The sequence below is a fragment of the Pelophylax lessonae genome, assembly GCF_965119305.1.
Source record: "Pelophylax lessonae genome assembly, chromosome: 12".
NCBI classification, from domain to species: domain Eukaryota; kingdom Metazoa; phylum Chordata; class Amphibia; order Anura; family Ranidae; genus Pelophylax; species Pelophylax lessonae.
In genome coordinates this window covers 46255247-46268008 of record NC_138779.1, presented here as the reverse complement: position 1 = coordinate 46268008, position 12762 = coordinate 46255247, and the positions used below count along the sequence as shown (strand labels likewise).

Here is a 12762-nt window from a genome sequence, read left to right as displayed (position 1 = left end):
TCAGATGAGCGGTTAGATACAAACAGTAGCGGTACCTGCCATTGATTTATACAGAGTAAAAATCTGACAGCAGCCGCTGACACCTGAACCTGTTTACACAACGTGTGTGCAACAGCATTTACAACCGCCGGCAAAAGTCCACTAATTCCTCGCACATGAACTCTCATGTGACTATTGCCTAAGGCTCCATGTACACGGGACGTTGTTAAAAGTCCCTTTGAATGCTGGAAATTTTAGGACGTTTGAAACGTCCGTTCGGTCGCGTTTAGAACCGTTCCTAGAAATGAAAAAAAAATGATTCCCCTTTAAAATGGAAAAACGCGAACGCCAAACGCGGGTCATCGCGTTCGGTCACGTTTTTGCATTTGAAACACCGGGAAACACACGTTCGAACGCAAATAATTGCGTTCTAAAAACAGTCCCTGAACGCAAGTGCCCGCAAACGACCACAAACGACCTGGTGTACATGGACAGATAAGATAAAATGTAGATGGGTTCAGGGGCTTCTAAAAAAAAAAAAACGCCCAACTGCTCCTAAACGGCCATTTCCAGCACCCCGTGTACATGGAGCCTTACACTAAAACCATGCAATAGAGACTAATTATTTTACACTGCTTACCCTCTCCCAGGAGAACGCCTGTTTTTTCTTTTGCAGTATATGCACATATGAAAATTTTTATATATATATATATATATATATATATATATATATATATATATATATATACACACACACACATATACACATACATATATACACATTATATATATATATATATATACACACACACACACATACATACATACATACATACATACACACACATATATACATACACATATATACATACATACACACACAGTATCTCACAAAAGTGAGTACACCCCTCATTTTTGTAAATATTTAATAGTAGCGAGTGTACAGATTGTATAACAGTGTAAATTTGCTGTCCCCTCAAAAATAACTCAACACACAGCCATTATTGTCAAAACCCGCTGGCAACAAAAGTGAGTACACCCCTAAGTAAAAATTTTTAAATTGGGCCCAAAGTGTCAATATTTTGTGTGGCCACCATTATTTTCCAGCACTGCCTTAACCCTCTTGGGCATGGAGTTCACCAGAGCTTCACCGGTTGCCACTGGAGTTCTCTTCCACTCCTCCATGACGACATCACAGAGCTGGTGGATGTTAGAGACCTTGCGCTCCTCCAACTTTCCATTTGAGGATGCCCCACAGATGCTCAATAGAGTTTAGATCTGAAAACATGCTTGGCCAGGCCATCACCTTTACCCTCAGCTACTTTAGCAAGGCAGTGGTCGTCTTGGAGGTGTGTTTAGGGTCGGTATCATGTTGGAATACTGCCCTGCGGCCCAGTCTCCGAAGAGAGGGGATCATACTCTGCTTCAGTAGGTCACAGTACATGTTGGCATTCATGGTTCCCTCAATGAACTGTAGCTCCCAAGTGCCGGCAGCACTCATCTAGACCATGACATTCCCACCACATTTGTCTGTAGACAAGACACACTTGTCTTTGTACTCCTCACATGGTTGCCCCCACACACGCTTAACACAATCTGACCCAAAAAGTTTTCTCATGTCTCATCAGACCACAGGACATGGTTCCAGTAATCCATGTCCTTAATCTGCTTGTCTTCAGCAAACTATTTGCGGTCTTTCTTGTGCATAATTTTTAGAAGAGGCTTCCCTCTGGGACAACAGCCATGCAGACCAATTTGATGCAGTGTGCGGCGTATGGTCTGAGCACTGACAGGCTGACCCCCCCACCCTTTCAACCTCTGCAGCAATTCTGGCAGCACTCATACGTCTATTTCTCAAAGACAGCCTCTTGATATGACGCTGAGCACGTGCACTCAACTTCTTTGGTCGACTATGGCGAGACCTGTTCTCAGTGGAACCTGTCCTGTTATACCACTGTATGGTCTTGGCCACTGAGCTGCAGCTCAGTTTCAGGGTCTTGGCAATTTTCTTATAGCCTATGCCATCTTTATGTAGAGCAACAATTCTTGTTTTCAGATTCTCAGAGAGTTCTTTGCCATGAGGTGCCATGTTGAACTTCCAGTGACCAGTGAGAGAGTGAGAGCGATAACACCAAATTTAACACACTTGCTCCCCATTCACACCTGAGACCTTGTAACACTAACAAGTCACATAGCAACAGGGAGGGAAATGGCTAATTGGGCCCATATTGGACAATTTTCACTTAGGGGTGTACTCATTTTTGTTGCCAGCGGTTTAGACATTAATGGCTGTGTGTTGAGTTATTTTGAGGGGACAGCAAACTTACACTGTTATACAAGCTGTACAATCACTAATTTACATTGTAGCAAAGTGAAATTTCTTTAGTGTTGTCAAATGAAAAGATATAATAAAATATTTACAAAAATGTGAGGGGTGCACTCGCTTTTGTGAGATACTATTAGATAGATAGATAGATATATATATATATATATCTATCTATCTATCAGGTGTGGTGAACAACACTTCAGCAATCCAAAAAAAAAAAAAAAAACACATATCAGAAGTATTCTAATCTGACAGGAAGACTTAATGATCTACCACAGCACTCCACAGTGCCATGGTAGTTCACTGAAAACTACAAGCAGACATCCACACGTCAGCGAACGGGTGTCCCCATTGGAATATTTCCCCTCTAATCCTGTTCTTGTGACAAATGAAAATTTTAGCATTTCCCCTCACTTTGCAGTCCAGTGGCAATGGTCACCAGGTAATAAAAAGAAAAAAAGGGAGGAGGATGAATCTCCCCAGCAGGGACAGAGACCGCAATTAAAATCTTACAGGGGATCCAACCATACTATACTCCATTTAAAACTAGAAAAACAAGTTTTTTTTGCAAGAACTCCAGAAAGTCTTTACTAGGAGTGCCCCTACTTTTTATGCAGCTTTGTACACTGCTCGAAAAAATGAAAGGAACACATTGAAAACACATCAGATCTCAATGGGGAAAATCTCATGCTGGATATCTTTACTGATATGGACTGGGTAATGTGTTAGGAAGGAAAGGATGCCACATCGTTTAATAGAAATTAAAATGAAAATCATCAACCTACAGGGGGTGTTCCGTGAAAAAACCATACCCGTGAGAAAACCATACCCTCGTCACTTCCGGTTCCGCTACGGAGGGTATGGATTTCTCACGGTAGTTAAACTTGCGGCGGGTATATTAAAACACTTCGGGTGCAACATAAATCATGTCCTCTCCTATCGCTGTAACATCCCTCATCTCCGGTAATAAATATAAAAGCGGATCACGGAGCCGCGATCGCCGTCACATTTACATCTCATACACCCGCCGCCGCTTTTATATTTATTACCGGAGATGAGGCATGTTACAGCGATAGGAGAGGACATGATTTATGTTGCACCCGAAGTGTTTTAATGTACCCGCCGCAAGCATTAAATTTCACAGAGTGCCGTGAGTTTTTCCTAACCTCTGAGCATGCGCACTTCTCAAATTCTTTGATTGTCAATTAGGTATCCGGGGCTCTGAGCATGCGCACTGCTGCGCTGCTCAGCTGTTTCCCACAGGAAGTGGGGAGGGTATGGTTTCTCCACGGGGTATGGAATTCTAACTTTACAGGGGGCAAAATTCAAGGACTCCCCCAAAAAAGTGAAAAAAAATAAAAAATGCAACAGGCTAGTCCAGTTTGCTGAAATTCCATTTCAGCAACTCAAAATGGTACTCAGTAGTTTTTTTTGCCCCCCACGTGCTTGTATGCATGCCTGACAAGATCGGGGCATGCTCCTAATGAGAGGACGAATGGTTATCTGTAGTATTTCTGGAGTATTTCCTCCCAGATCTGGACTAGGTCATCACTGAGCTCCTGAACAAACTGAGGTGCACCTGGTGGCCTGAAACAATGTCCAATGTCATAATGTCCATATTGTGTTTTATTGGATTTAGGTCAGGCGAGCTTGGGGGGCCATTCAATGGTATCAATTCCTTCATCCTTCAGGAACAGGCAGGATACTTTTGTCACATGAGGCCAGGCATTGTCGTGCACCAGGAGGAACCCAGGATCCACTGCACCAGTGTAGGGTAGGACAATGGGTCCAAGGATTTCATCCAGATACATAATGCCAGTCAGGGTGCCATTGTCTAGCCTGTAGAGGTCTGTGCATCCCTCCATGTATATGTGTCCCCAGACCAATGGCCGACCTACCACCAAACCCGTCATGCTGAACGATGTTACAGGCAGCATAACGTTCTCAATGGCTTCTCCAGACCCTTTCACGTCTGTCACATGTGCTCAGGGTGAACCTGCTCTCATCTGTGAAAAGCGCCAGTTGTAGACCTGCCAATTCTGGTGTTACCAGTAGTGACACTGCTACCAGTAGTGACACTGACCCTAGCCAAATGCAAAACTAGTGAAAAACAATCCGAAAAGATGAGTAGGGGGGGGGGGGGGAATGTCAGTGGCCTCTACTTATAAAACCATTCCTGTTTTGTAGGTCATCTCATTGTTACTCATCTAGTGCACCTCTAAATTCATTAACACCAGAGCAGCTGAAACTGATTAACAACCCCCTCTGCTACTTAACTGACCAGACCAATATCCCAGGAGTTTAATTGACTTGATGCTATACTTGGATTAAAAAGTGTTCCTTTAATTTTTTTGAGCAGTGTATATAAAATCTATAGATTGGAGTATCAGACATGCAGGCCCCATCGCCTCGAAGAGGGAGTGACAACGTGTAAACACTAATTTGGCCTCTGCAGCAAGATGAATAAACAAAAATCCTGAAGAACTGCTCAAAGCTTTATAAACAAAAGATCAGGAAATATCTGAAGAGAATGGTCGGCGGCCAGAGATGGGGTGAGTCACTGATGAGTGCGCCAAAGCCTGTGAGCTCAAGGTGGGGCCGTCCAACTGAGGGCCCCAGGGCCAGAAAGAACTCTGCAATCTCAGACTGTCCTAATCAAATATGGAGGAATATTTGTGCTACCTAATCACAAAATGAATGGCAAGCTTCATACCCAAATGCATTCTCCAGGAAAGATGTATACATTTTCCTGCTTACTGCGAGAGGGCGGCCTTTCAAGAATGTATAGTCCTCTGCTCTGAAAGTCTGTCATTGAAGTTCTCTATCTGAAAATGCCCATTGCCTGGCTGTCTCGATACTGATCTGGAATAAGCAAACAGCAACGTTAGTCAGATCTGATTTTTATACCTGTTCCAGAAACTACTGAAACCATAGATTCAGCCTGCCAGCCAGGCAACCAGCATTACCCACTTCAGCTCGAGGTTTACCACCCTTTATAAACAGGCCATTTTTTTGCGATACGGCATTGCGTTACTTTAACTGACAATTGTAATGCCTGCGACGCTGTGCACATATAAAATGTATGTCCTATTTTTTCCCCATAAATAGAGCTTTTGGTGGTATTTGCTCATCTCTGCAATTTTTTTATTTTTTGCGCTAAAGACAAAAAAAGATCAACAATTTTTTTTTTTTTTTTTTTTTTTTTTTTTTTTTACAAAAAACACATTCCAAATTTAAAAAAAAAAAACAATAAAAAAATCAAATGCCTTCATCAATTTAGGCCATAATGTGACCCGCTACATATTTTTGATAAAAAAGGAAAAAACAAAAATCCCAATACGTGTATATTGATTGGTTTGCACAAAAGTTATAGCGGCTACAAGTACAAACTATGGGATATTTTTTTTTTTTTTTTTACTAGTATTGGCGATCAGTGACTTATAGCAGGACTGTGATATTGCGGCAAACAAATCAGTCACCTAAAACTTTTGACACTTTTTGGGGACCAGTGACACCAATAGTGACCAGTGCTAAAAAATATGCACAGTTACTGTACTAATGACACTGGAAGGGAAGGGGTTAACATCAGGGGCGATCAAAGGGTTAACTGTTTTCCCTGGGAGTGATTACTGTGGGGGAGGTGCTTTGACTGGGGGAATGTAAAGATCCGTTTTCTGCTTGGCAGAAACACAGGATCAGCACATTGCCCTCCAACAGAACGGCGGCCTGTCTTGTTATGTCCCTCTGTGTCCAATCACAGCAGGAGCGGGTCGCCGGCGGCGCACGTGCCACAGACCTGGAAGTCTCAGATCAGGTACCACCATGGGGCAGAGAAGTCCGCAAGCAGTTATTAGGAGAAGTTCAGTAATAGTTCCCAATGTCTAGCAATAGACATTCCTCTCAGTACAGGTTTCCCTCTGCAGGACAGTGAGGATTGCGTGTGGGCTGAACCCTTATCGGAGATCATCTGAATTAAAGCTGCTATAGGAAGAAATTAATTCACGCAGACTTGGAAAGTTACTGGACAGGTCCACTTTAAAATGCCAATTGAAGGGTCGGGTTTTTTCATTCAACCAGCTGGGTGAACATAAAAAAAAAAAACTGACCCAATTCCCCCTTCCACACATTCGGTGTGAATGCAGGAATCAACCCCGTTTCATTGTATTCTGACAGCAGGGAGACTCTCCCACCTCCCCGCTGTCAGAATACACAGGTCAGCGCCACAGCCTATTGGCTGTAGTGCTGATCGAAATGAAATTTTCCAGCATTTGTGAAAAGTCGATTGAGAAACCACAAGGGAAACAGCCATACAAGCATAGAAATTCATCTGGTTCCTGCTAAACCAGTAAAATTTTGATCCATGTATGGCCCGATCTAACGGGGAAGCAAGAATTAAGAAGACAGTTGTATAGTCTGTATTTTTTTTTTTTTTAATAGGCTGGTAATAGCAGTTCTCCATTTGCGTCCTCACACCTAACTAAAGCCCCGTACACCACGATAAGAAAATCTGAAGGGAAAATTCGTCTGACGACCGATCTGCCGATTTTCGGATTATTAGTATTATTAGTGCTTTCGACAGCCGACTCCGACTTTTCGGCTGACAAAATCCTGATGTGCAGGCTATAAAATTTGTCGTCCGTCAAATCAACACCCGATTTTCATCTCATTAGTACAGATTTCCACGGAAAAAAATCTTAAGAGCAAGACTAGGCATGCTCAGAGACGAAAGAACACAAAACAATCCAACACATGACATCACTTCTGAAGTAAAATTCTGTCGTACGGGAAAATTCATATGAAAATAACCTCTTCACTTTCCACATCAGACTAGCATGCCACAAAAACTGACGACAGATCGTTCGATAATCTGATCGTGTGTACGGGGCTTTAAGGCCCGTACACACGAGTCAAAATTCGGCCGGGAATTTTCGCCTGACGACCGATCTGCCGATTTTCGGCTTGTTAGTATGATGCTCTCGACAACCGACTCCGACTTTTCGGCCGACAAAATTCTGCTGTGCAGGCTATATAATTTTTGTCAAAAACACGTCCGATTTTCGTGCAGTCAGTACAGATTTCGACAGGGAAAAATCTTATGAGCAAGACTAGGCATGCTCAGAGAAGAAAGAACACAAAGAAAGCAAACCAACACATGACATCACTTCTGAAGTAGAATTCTGTCCGACGACCAAATTCGTGTGCAGTCTAGGCACATTCCAACCAACAGACACCACTCTGGACAAAAGACGGACGACCGGTCGGCGGAAATTCGTTGCGTGTGTACGAGGCTTAAGTCTCACTTCTCCTGCTGCATATTTCCTATTCCTAACTTCCCACATCAAACCTTTAGGCCCTGTTCACACCTCAGCATTTTTCAGCTTGTAAAACGCTCATCTCTAAAGTCTCAAAACACCCAACAAGAAAAATCCTATTCATTTCAATGGCCCCTGTTCACATGAGCATTTTGTCGCCTGAAGCTCAAAAAAGTACATGAGCTTTTTTTTTGGCAGATTACAAGCGTTTGTTAGATGTCAATGCCTGCCTCCAAATGCCTGGGAAAAAAACGCTCAGGTGTGATTGGAGCCTTACAGACTTGTAGAACAGCAACCAAGACTTTGCAGTGAAATAGAATAGCAATGAAATGAAAATTGAACACTTCAGAGCCAGTTCTCAAAAACCAGATTAACGAGGAGGTTGATTGGTTTTTGGATCTCAGTCCAGCAACATCTGGGGATAATTATGAGCAGGCCGTAGCATCTGACATCATGCCTGGACACATAAGGGCCCACACTGCTTTACAAAACACTGACATCCCCCCCCCCCCCCCAAATGGCAAAGCAATTCCTTGGCAGACCACAAACTGCACAGATTGGATTGCAACACCACCTGAAGTCTGTGCCAATAAAGTACATCTGTAGAGAAGATTTGATCTGACAGTTCCTATCTTGCCAATAAAACAGACAAGTACAGACGCAAGTACCAAAACGCAGAGATCTGAAGGCCTTTAGGGTGCAATGGGCTGCCCCCATACTTCAAGCGTTTAGGCCTCTTTCACACTTATGCAAACTAAAAGTCGCAAGATTTTGACTGGACTTGAAGCAATGCCTGTATAATCTTGAGGTCTATAGACGTCAAAACACACCAAAGTCAGACCAAAGTAGTGCAGGGACTACTTTGAGGTCGCACAGATATGAATGATACTCGTTGGAAAATGGAGTATGACTTGTCATGTGACTTTGCAGTCCCAAAATGCAGGACAAGTGTGAAAGGGGCCTAAAAGAAGTATGGAAATTTTTTTTACTTTTCTTTTTTTTTAAAAAAAAATCATACTTGCTTTAGGTGGATGTAGCATCGGTCAGATGCTGCATCTGTTCCCTGCTGGCTCAAAGACTGAGAACCGAGTGATCAAACACCGCTGATCCCTCGGTTCTCAGAGCTCCCTGAGCAGAGAGCCGGTGACTGTCAGTCACTGGCTCTCTGCTCTGCACCCCCCCCCCACTCACTGGAGCGCTGGCTTGTGCAGGGGGTGGGAGCGACCAGCTCAGGCTCTCAGTGGCTTGCTGGGTGGCGGCAGTGCTGTCTTAAAGCGGAGTTCCACCCTCGGAAAGTTTTTTTTAATAAAAATACCCCCGGGACAGTCAGGGCTAGTGCATTCCACAATGGATAGCCTCTGAACTGTCCCAGGTCGCACTTACCTTTTAGAAGAAATACTTACCTTGAAAATGTCTTGTCCAGCGCTTCCATCTCAGGTGTGAGCAGCTGAAGCCAGCGCGTCCTCTTCTGCGTCCTCTTCCGTGTCCTTTTCGTCCCAGAATGCCCTGCACCGGCCCCGCTCGTCATGTCCGGTGCAGGCACGTCATTCCTGCACAGCTTCTGGGCATGCCCAGAAGCTGTTTAGCAGGGAATGATGCACCTGCACCGGACATGACGAGTGGGGCCGGTGCAGGCGCATTGATTCCTGGGAGCGATGACGCTCAGCTCCCAGGTATCAATGCAAGCAGGAAGTGACGGCGCGGGCCGCAGAGGGAGGAAGAGGAAGAAAGGTGAGTATATTTTCTTCTAAAACAAGGTAAGTAAAGAAAAAAAAAATTGTGATTATCCATTTATTTTTCAGGTGAAAGAGAGCAAGCAGATGGGGAAAAAAATGACTTAAGGGTGGAACTCCACTTTAAGATCATTATAGGCCCCCGGGCAATGCAGTGCATTGGGGCTCTGCCTACACAATCACTCACAAGAAAAAAAATGCAAATTATTGATAAGATGATATTTATTGGTACAGCAGTGCCAGGCTAATGACAGCTTCCAAGTTCGGCGGCTGGGTCTGGTGAACACACACATGGATGGGAGTCAGACTCAACTGTCCTGTGTGTGCCTGTTCCTGTGGAGGCGGACAGGCATTCCTGCAGTTGTGGGCTCCCTCTCCATGGCCTATGAGCCCTGACAGTGGCCTGACAGCAGCGCAGGGTCGAGAGGCGCTTGCCATGTGCTAAGTTGGGCAGTGGGATGCACACGGGAATCAGGACCAATGCTTGGCTGGGGCTGGGTCTCTGGGCAGGTGGGGCCCCCCGGGCAACTGCCCATTCGGTAAGACAGCCCTGGGTGGCGGTCCAGGTATGTCTTATTTTTGTTTTCTCTGGAGACAGGCTTTAAGGGGCCCATTCAAACTGGCATAATTCTAATCAATGTATTTTTGAAAAATAGGCAGGCAACGTACCAAAACATCCCAAATATTGACATGCAGCATTTTTAGCAACGCAGCACAGTACATGGTGGTTCATTATCATACAAGAACTCCGCTTTAAGGACGCCGGCACCCACGCGCTTCTAAGATTCGCGTCAGAGCCGTTTCTAAATCGCAGATGACCAGCTACTTTGGAAACTCGCAGTAAAAATGTCCTGATATTTGTACTGCACATGTGTAAACCAGGCCTAAAGATAAACTATGGTCCTGATAGAGGTAAAAATATATGACTGGTATAACTATAACACGGAGTACCACACTGTTGTGCTGCTTTGCGATTCACAGATATTTGCACCAAAATACTTTGCTTAGCTTGGAATGAGCTTGTCAATGCAACGCTCCTCAACGCATGTATACATATGCATTTCATCTCACAGCAAAGTAATGTAAATAAGTCTTTACTGAGCTGGAAAGTTAAAGTAGAACTAAAAGGCAGTGGAGAGGGATAAGTACCCCTGCCAGTTTTTATTGCTGTCTGTTCCTCCATTAGGGACATTCCTCCTCCTCTCCATTTGTCCTGTTTACTATTATCATTGAAAGTGAAAGGAAAAGAAAATCCCAAATTTTGGGTTGTGCCCAAAAAAAAGTAACAGAGGGGAAATCTTTCAAATGGGGACACTAGCTCCGGTGACCTGGGGGGTCACCAAGGAAATACCTCAATTTGCAAGGATTTCCTCTCACTTCCTGTTTGGCTATGGGACAGGAAGTAAAGGGAAATCTCTGCAATGGGACACAGACGGCGAGAAAATGACAGGGGTTATACCCCTCCCTTCCGCTATCCAAAATTTAAGAATAAAAGTTTTCCCCATAGTTCTACTTTAACTTAGCATTGCTTCCTGCTCTCTCCGCAAACTACATGACACCTCCCCCTGTTACTCTGCTGTGCTCCTCAGTATGGTTGTCACCCTAGGACAGGAAGGAAGTTAATGGCAGGATTACCAGGTTAAAATAACAGAAAATATTTGTGAAAAAAGAAAATGAATGCAATCACCACATCTAAGGACGAGGGAACTGCAATACTATCAAATGTATTCTTGGGTTTAGATATACAGTTTTAAAAATAGATATACGGTATTAAACCCAAAGCCAAAAATCAAATATATTACTGCTTATCAATCCTTAGATGTGGTAGCTGCATTCATTTTTTAGGCTCTTTTGTTTTTGCCTGGTGATCTGGCCAGTAACACACCTCCTGCATTACAGTGCCTCTACTCTGGATGAAGGAGCACAGGGGGCACCTGTGTACAGTAGCACTGCCAGTCTGGAGGGAGGGGGTGTTAGATGTAATAGCAGAGTTAGATACACTAACAAATTAAAGCCAAACGCCAGTTCCCACTGCAGTTAAAAGCAACAGTTTTTTTTTTCCTTTTGGGATAAAGGTTTTACATAAATAAATGCTGCTCGTTGGAAGCACCCGTCAGTGGTAAGGTTTGTTTAAAACTGCTACATTAGCAGGACAACTTATTATATGAAGGGGTTGTTTGAGCTTCCCCCAGTTTAACCAGTATTTGGGTTTATTACAGATAATCTCATAAAGTGATAACCAATGTACACACAATTATAGATCAATAGTGATCAATTATTTGTCTAAACGTACAGGAGATATCTCCCTCCCCCCCCCCCCCCCCCCCCCCATATAGAGGAGGACAGCACCCATTACCAGCTCTGTACAGAATATCAGCCTGAACACATAACACTATAATAATAGAACACACAGGATTCTAGGATACAAACACTGCACAGATCTGAGATCATTGTTATTAAACACCGAGATACAATAGATACAATGTACATCATGTGATCATCACTGCAATCCTGAGAGATGTACAATGTATACAGTGATAGACATCCATCCTATGAGAGAATCATTACACATACAGGAGATTTCACATCAACCTGCCTATAGGGGGGCACACACCCCTTCCCCCACACCCCTATGGGGGGCAGACACCCCTTCCCCCACACATACACCTTTATAGGGGGGCAGACACCCCTTCCCCCACACCCCTATGGGGGGCAGACACCCCTTCCCCCACACATACACCTTTATAGGGGGGCAGACGCCCCTTCCCCCACACATACACCACTAGAGGGGGGCACACAACCCTCCTCCCCACACAATTACACCCTTATAGGGGGGCAGACACCCCTTCCCCCACACAGACACCCCTATGGGGGGCAGACACCCCTTCCCCCACACCCCTATGGGGGGCAGACACCCCTTCCCCCACACCCCTATAGGGGGGCAGACACCCCTTCCCCCACACATACACCCTAGGGAGGCAGACACCCCTTACTCCACACATACACCCCTATAGGGGGGCAGACACCCCTTCCCTCACACATACACCCCTATAGGGGGGCAGACACCCCTTCCCTCACACATACACCCCTATAGGGGGGCAGACACCCCTTCCCTCACACATACACCCCTATAGGGAGGCAGACACCCCTTACTCCACACATACACCCCTATAGGGGGGCAGACACCCCTTCCCTCACACATACACCCCTATGGGGGCAGACACCCCTTCCCCCCATACATACACCCCTATGGGGGACAGATCCCCTTCCCCCTTACATACACCCCTATGGGGGGGGGGGGGGCAGACACCCTTTCCTCCACACATACACTCCTAAAGGAAACAGTCACCCCCATACATATACTCCTATAGGAGACAGATTCCCCCCCTAAAGAAGGATTGCCCCCACAGTC

The 12762-nt window shown here is 44.8% G+C and overlaps 1 protein-coding gene across 1 annotated transcript in view; it reads right to left on the bottom strand.

Moving 5' to 3' along the window:
- ST14 (ST14 transmembrane serine protease matriptase) overlaps window positions 1–12762 on the bottom strand; it is an 87983-nt gene that overhangs the window by 74914 nt on the left and 307 nt on the right. The gene's annotated exons all lie outside the window — the stretch shown is intronic.